Raw genomic sequence first — 6,512 nt, forward strand, 5'->3', positions numbered from 1 at the left:
ACCAGTGCATTGAACAATATTTGCGTTGCTACACCTCATACCTACAGGATGATTGGGTGGACCTCCTCCCTCTGGCAGAATTTGCTTACAATAACGCAACTCACAGTACTACTAAGCAAAGTCCATTCTACCTAAACTATGGGTTTCATCCCACACTTCTTCCACCACGCATCCTGCCATCAAGTAACACAGTAGCCTCTGACTATCTTACCCAAATAAAAGACTCTCTGGGTTTACTTAACACCACCATCTCACATGCTCATAGCCAACAAAAAAGGTACTACGACCTCCGTAGAAGACCTTCTCCTCAATATGCTATTGGGGATCTCGTTTGGCTATCTACGAAAATCTTAAGGTTAAAGATCCCCAGTAAAAAGCTTGGGCCTTTGTTTCTAGGACCTTTCCCAATTGAGAAGCTCATTGGGAGAGCTGCAGTTCAACTCACCTTACCGGCAGATCTTAAAATACACCCCATCTTTCACGTGTCGCTACTGAAACCACATGTTCCCAACCAAGGAATAAGACCTACCATCTCGCCTCCACCTCCAGTACAAGTTGAGGGCGGAGAAGAATTTGGGATTAAGGAGATTTTGGATTCTCGTATCCACAGAGGGAAACTCCAATATCTCATAAGATGGAAAAACTATGGACCCCAAGACGACACCTGGTTGGATACTTCTGACGTTCACGCTCCCAGGCTTATACGAAGGTTTCACTCCAAATACCCGGAGAGACCAGTGCTATAGGCCTTCCGGAGCCGGCCTTAAGGGGGGGGGTACTGTAAGATTCTGGTACCTTCGGTACCCTTCCAGCCCATTTCTTCCGCATTGCGTTCCACCATTCAGGTAGGTGGAACGCATATAGCTACCTGTCCCTTTAACTCTCATGACGTCATCACTAGGCGCCGCTCTGAGCGGCTATTTCAATCGCCGGCTTTCACTCACAAGGTGTTCGTGCAAACCGCTTGTTATACAGCCTTGTCTGACGCTGCCGAAGCCTCCAGCTATTTCCCCAGTATCTGGATAGACCGGAGTCTCTCTACTTGATCCTGTATCTCGCTACTGATCCTGTATCTCGCTACCTGATCCTTATCTCATTACCGGACCCCTCATCTCTCTAAACCAACTAGTGATAAGTACCCCACAGGGGATTCCTTCCTATCAACTTACACTATCTACTCTTGCATACTAAAGACTGTTGCTATCTATGCATACTATTTCTATCATCTGCACTGTTACATAGATTGCTAGCTCTTGAGTCTACTACCATCTATATCCTTGCACTGAGTTAGCAATTCCTGTACACTTCATCTGCTGTCCCCTACCACCTGTTATTTGTACATGATTGCTAAACCTATCTGCATACTATCTATCACCATCTGCTAACACTCCTGAACATTACTATTGAGTGCCTATCATTGCTAACACTACTCACGCCTGTCCTTTCAGCACATCACCTCTATACTATCGTATACAACTTATCACTCCAGGAACATCTTATCTGAGTGTCTGTATATTTGCATGCTGAGGCAGGCTGGGCCACAATGATGAGTCTGGAGAGTTGGATATGGTAATTCAACACATCTCTACACGACTACTGAGTGGAAATTCTGCAGCTGCAAATCCAGTTCACTAAACAAACGCCGGAGCGTTACACTTGGCAACTAATTGAATTCACCGCAGGAGGTTACCTTTAAAATTTTAAATCTTTAACAATATCAAAGTAGTAACATCTCAAAGTAGTAACGCTGGCATAAATTCATTATAATTCTTAGCACACTATCAACAAGTCATCCAATTCCATCCTATTTTTTTTATTAGCGGACCATTGAACTACAATTCCCAATGCAAGATGTGTATAAAGGGAGAGAGAATTGTATTTTCTCAGGCTGAATATCGAGGAACTCTTTCTTTGTTGCAAGGAGACTGAGATGTGCGCATTGCTGCTCCTGTGTGCACATCATTTGCCTGCTACTGTGTGCTGAGGAACGGAGTCACTACAGGCAGATCCAGAAGTGAGCTGACATCTGAACAGCGGGACCCGTGTTGCTATATTGCTGGGACTGGTGAGAGGACACTGCTGCCATTAAACTGTTGCTGCTAGCAGAGACTGAGCACATATGGACTGGCCATCTAACTAGCAGCATTATTTAATGCATACAGACTTTACTGGGGCTTACCACCATAAAGTCTGGGCCCCAATGCTAGCCGGTTGAAGAACTAGTGCTAAAGACTGTCACTCAGATATCAACTTCACTGTTGCCCATAGTAAGAGGTACCTCTTTAGGAAGTTTTAAATTTCATTGCTGCCATTCATATAGCTTGCACTTTAAAGTGGATATAGCCAGCAATTTACAGAGGAGTTACCGCCATATTGATTATCATTGCTGGTACTGTTTTCTAATGCCATTACTTTTTGCTGATTTTGTGGATTACCAGGTTTACTTTAATTTAGCTGCATAGAACTCCATTCTATGCTGCTATAGCCTAGTAAACATATTGTCTAGTGCAGCCTTTTTTAACCAGGGTTCCCAGGCATCCTGGGATGCCTTGAGGTTTCTTTAGTGATGCCTTAGCAAAATTTCTAACATTTGCCTAAAGATTGTATACAAGGCAGCAGATGGATGAAGCCTGCCTTTTAATTACACAAAGCCACATATTTTCATTGTGCACTATTACGACCTACTGGCTTCCAACCTACAAATGACCAATGACATGATCAGTTGATAAGAAGAATGTCAGTCGCCCACATAGCATGCTTGTTTGACCCTCCCTTGCCTCTCTCAATCAGTTTTAGGGTCACATTTGCTGAGTGATGAAGAGAAACATTTGAACACTAGTCAGTACCAAATTGCACCTCTAACGTTGGGTGTCCTATGTGTGTGGATGTTGCTGCAATATGTAAAACTATTAGAATAGTTTTTACATTTTAGGATGGGGTGCCTCAAGACTGTTCATAATTTGGAAGGGTGCCTCGAGAATGTCGATAATTTTAAAGGGTGTCTTTACTGAAAAAAGGTTGAGAAACACTGGTCTAATGAACTGTGATTGATCTAGTTCTTTACTTACTCATTTACTGTATGTGCATACAGCTACTTACTGCAACCCATGACCGATATATATTGGGTTCACTTACCACTAACCAGTCTAATGTTTGCTTTTTGATATTGAACCTTAGCTGTGTGCAAGGTATCTAAATGTGTGTTCTCAGTATCAGTGCAGTATCTATTTGATTAACCTGGTGTGTCAATGGGGCTGAGGCTATTCTCAGAGTCAAGGCAGAAGAACAGAGAACCCAATCTACCAAGCTGCTCCTGTAGAGGTAGTGCTACAGAATATGTATACTTATGTTGGTTCAAACTGAATTAATGTAACAATACAATAAAAAACATACCTGGAGTTTAGCTTTAACCATTCCTGACAACACATGCTTAGGATTTCCCTCCTGCTATTATTGTGTACTCACATCACGTCCACATTTCCCAGAGAAATAAAATTATTATCTTTGAGCAGAAATGTTTTAAAATGAGTCACTTCTTCCAAAACCTTAATTAAATGTGTCTCAACAAACTGCCGTTTTGGCATGAATACAGAAAATGAAGTGGTTATTATTAGAGCCAGACCGCTGTCTCCTACACAGATAAACCCTGGCTATATGCACACTCTGCGACGTTCAATGACCTCCCTCTGATTAACTCATTGTCTCCTGGTAAGCTGAAGCCAGCCACTGACGGCTGAATTTTGGCTGCTGATTTCCTGCTGAATCTGCCGAAATGTGAGCCATGGGTGGCCCTGGTGGCACCACCTGGCTAAACAAATGTTGACCAATAAAATGAAAGCTAGGTGAAAAATAGTTGGCTAAACATTGACTGCATCTATTTTCTGTACAACAGTTTGCATGCTCTCTTACCGAGAAGGACAATCTGCAGTTTGAGACCACAAATGGAGCCCCGCAATAGATGGTTGCAAAAATGTTCATTAAACCAGATTGGGGGACCATAGTTACATAGTTACATACATAGTTACATAGTTTGTGAGGTTGAAAAAAGACATCAGTCCATCCAGTTCAACCTATGATGTGTGCGTGTGTTTGTTGTTAACCGTACATTGTTTACCCCTGTATGTTGTGGTCTTTAAGGTGCCCATCTAATAGTTTTTTGAAACTATCGATGCTCCCTGCTGATACGACTGTTTGCGGAAGAGAATTCCACATCCTTACTGCTCTGACAGTGAAGAACCCCTTACGTATTTTAAGGTAAAACCGCCTTTCCTCTAGTTTTAGTGAGTGGCCACGTGTCTTATTGTATTCCCTTTCTCTGAATAGTTTGTTCCTTATGCTAGGGTCGCCTGTACAGTATTTGTACATTGATATCATATCCCCCCTCAATCGTCTCTTCTCCAGAGAGAAAAAGTTCAGTGCTTGTAGTCTTTCTTCATAGCTGATGTCCTCCATTCCCCTAATTATTTTTGTTGCCCTTCTCTGGACTCTCTCCAGTTCCAGCACATCCTTCCTGAGGACCGGTGCCCAGAACTTGACAGCATACTCCAGATGTAGCCGGACTGGAGTCTTGTAGAGTGGGAGAATAATCTCTTTATTTCTGGAGTGAATCCCCTTTTTTATACATCCCAGTATTCTGTTGGCTTTGCTTGCAGCGGCTTGGCATTGCATGCCACTGCCAAGCCTGTTGTCTACCAGTACCCCCAGGTCCTTCTCCATCCTAGACTCACCCAGAAGTCCCCCCCCCCCTTAGTGAGTAGTTTGCTTTCTGGTTTCTGGCACCCAAGTGCATTACTTTACATTTTTCAACATTAAACCTCATCTGCCATGTAGTTGCCCACCCCATTATTTTGTTCAGGTCCGCTTGTAAGGTTTCCACATCCCGCATAGAAGATATTGGCATGCTTAGTTTAGTATCATCCGCAAATACTGAGATTGTACTAGATATCCCCTCCTCTAGATCATTTATGAATAAATTAAACAGGATTGGCCCCAGGATAGAACCTTGGGGGACCCCACTTTCCACACCCGCCCAATCCGAGTACTCCCCATTAATCACCACCCTTTGCACTCTCCCCTGGAGCCAGTTCTCTGGGGAACGGTGTCAAAGGCCTTTGCAAAGTCCAGATACACCACATCTACAGGCTTACCTTTATCTAGGTGGCAGCTCACTTCATCAAAGAAGGTTAATAGATTGGTTTGGCAAGAACTATTTTTCATGAATCCATGCTGATTACTACTAATAATACAATTTTCATTACTAAAGTCTTGTATGTGGTCCCTTAACATCCACTCCAAAATCTTGCAGACTACTGATGTTAGGCTGACCGGCCTATAGTTAACCGGGATATATCTCGGCCCTTTTTTTAAATATTGGTACCACGTTGACTTTTTTCCAATCAGCTGGCACCATACCCGTCTGTAAATTATCCTTAAAGACCAAGAATAATGGTCTGGCAATCACCTGGCTGAGCTCTTTAAGAACCCTCGGGTGCAAGCCATCCGGTCCCGATGTTTTATTTATGATAAGTTTCTCTAGTTTAGTTCTAAGTCTATCTTCTGTTTGCCATGGGGGTACTTCCTGAGGTGTATTATTTAGTTTAGCCTTACAAGCCGGGTTAGTGTAGCCCCCCAATTCTTTTGCGAAGACTGAAGAAATTATTTAACACTACCGCCTTTTCTCTGTCCTCTGTGGCCAAATCTCCTTTGTCGTCTTTAATGGGGCCAATGTGTTCTGGCCTCGCTTTCTTACTGTTTATATACTTAAATAATTTCTTGGGGTTCTTTTTACTCTCTTTCGCTTTTCTTCCTGCCAAAGTAAGACTCACTTGAATTATGCTAGTAAGGGGCATCTACTAAGCTGCTGAAAGAAAGAAATCAAGATTTATATTTTTTAAATATTTATTGTTGGTAATATATTCAGGTAATATGTGCGAAGACAATACAGCCAATCGAGTTTACAGTTTTTGGGTTTTTTGTATATTAAAGTCACTGTGTTTGTCAAAAAGCAATATTTTTGTTTGTTTATAAAACTTGGTTTTATTTATAAAGACGTTATATATCACAATGGCTAAATCCGTGTCTGTGTGCATGTTCAAACCTTAATACCATGAATAATAACATGTTATTAGATTTTTACTCCAGAAGTAATTTGTTTGGAAATTCTAGAGAAATGTTTAAATAATGCATTACAATTAACCCAAACCTATTCGATTTGTAGTTGACTAAAATGTATGAGATTTTAGTCGACTAAAATGTACAGAGATTTTAGTTGACTAAAATATGACTAAAATGAAAATAGTTCAAATGACTTATCTGAACAGTGGCAGCATCTGATCAGATGGTGGTGCTTTTCCTGCTGACAATTCTCCACCCAACTCCTTCAATTTTTACCTTGCGGTTTGTTGTTTATAGTTTTTTTTTCTTTTGGTCATTTATTATTTATGTGCAAAAAATAATGATCACAGGGGTGATCAAATACCACCAAAAAAAAGCTCTATTTGTGGGAAAAAGGA

General features: G+C 41.5%; 1 protein-coding gene across 1 annotated transcript in view; it reads right to left on the reverse strand.

The window, feature by feature from the left end:
* B9D2 (B9 domain containing 2) overlaps positions 1-3,516 on the reverse strand; it is a 57,875-nt gene extending 54,359 nt beyond the window's left edge. The window contains exon 1 of the mRNA XM_082263713.1: positions 3,394-3,516. The gene's annotated coding sequence lies outside the window, so the exon portion shown is untranslated. The remainder of the gene's footprint in view (positions 1-3,393) is intronic.
* Positions 3,517-6,512: the final 2,996 nt, after the last annotated feature.

Source organism: Pelophylax lessonae, assembly GCF_965119305.1.
Source record: "Pelophylax lessonae genome assembly, chromosome: 7".
NCBI lineage: Eukaryota > Metazoa > Chordata > Amphibia > Anura > Ranidae > Pelophylax > Pelophylax lessonae.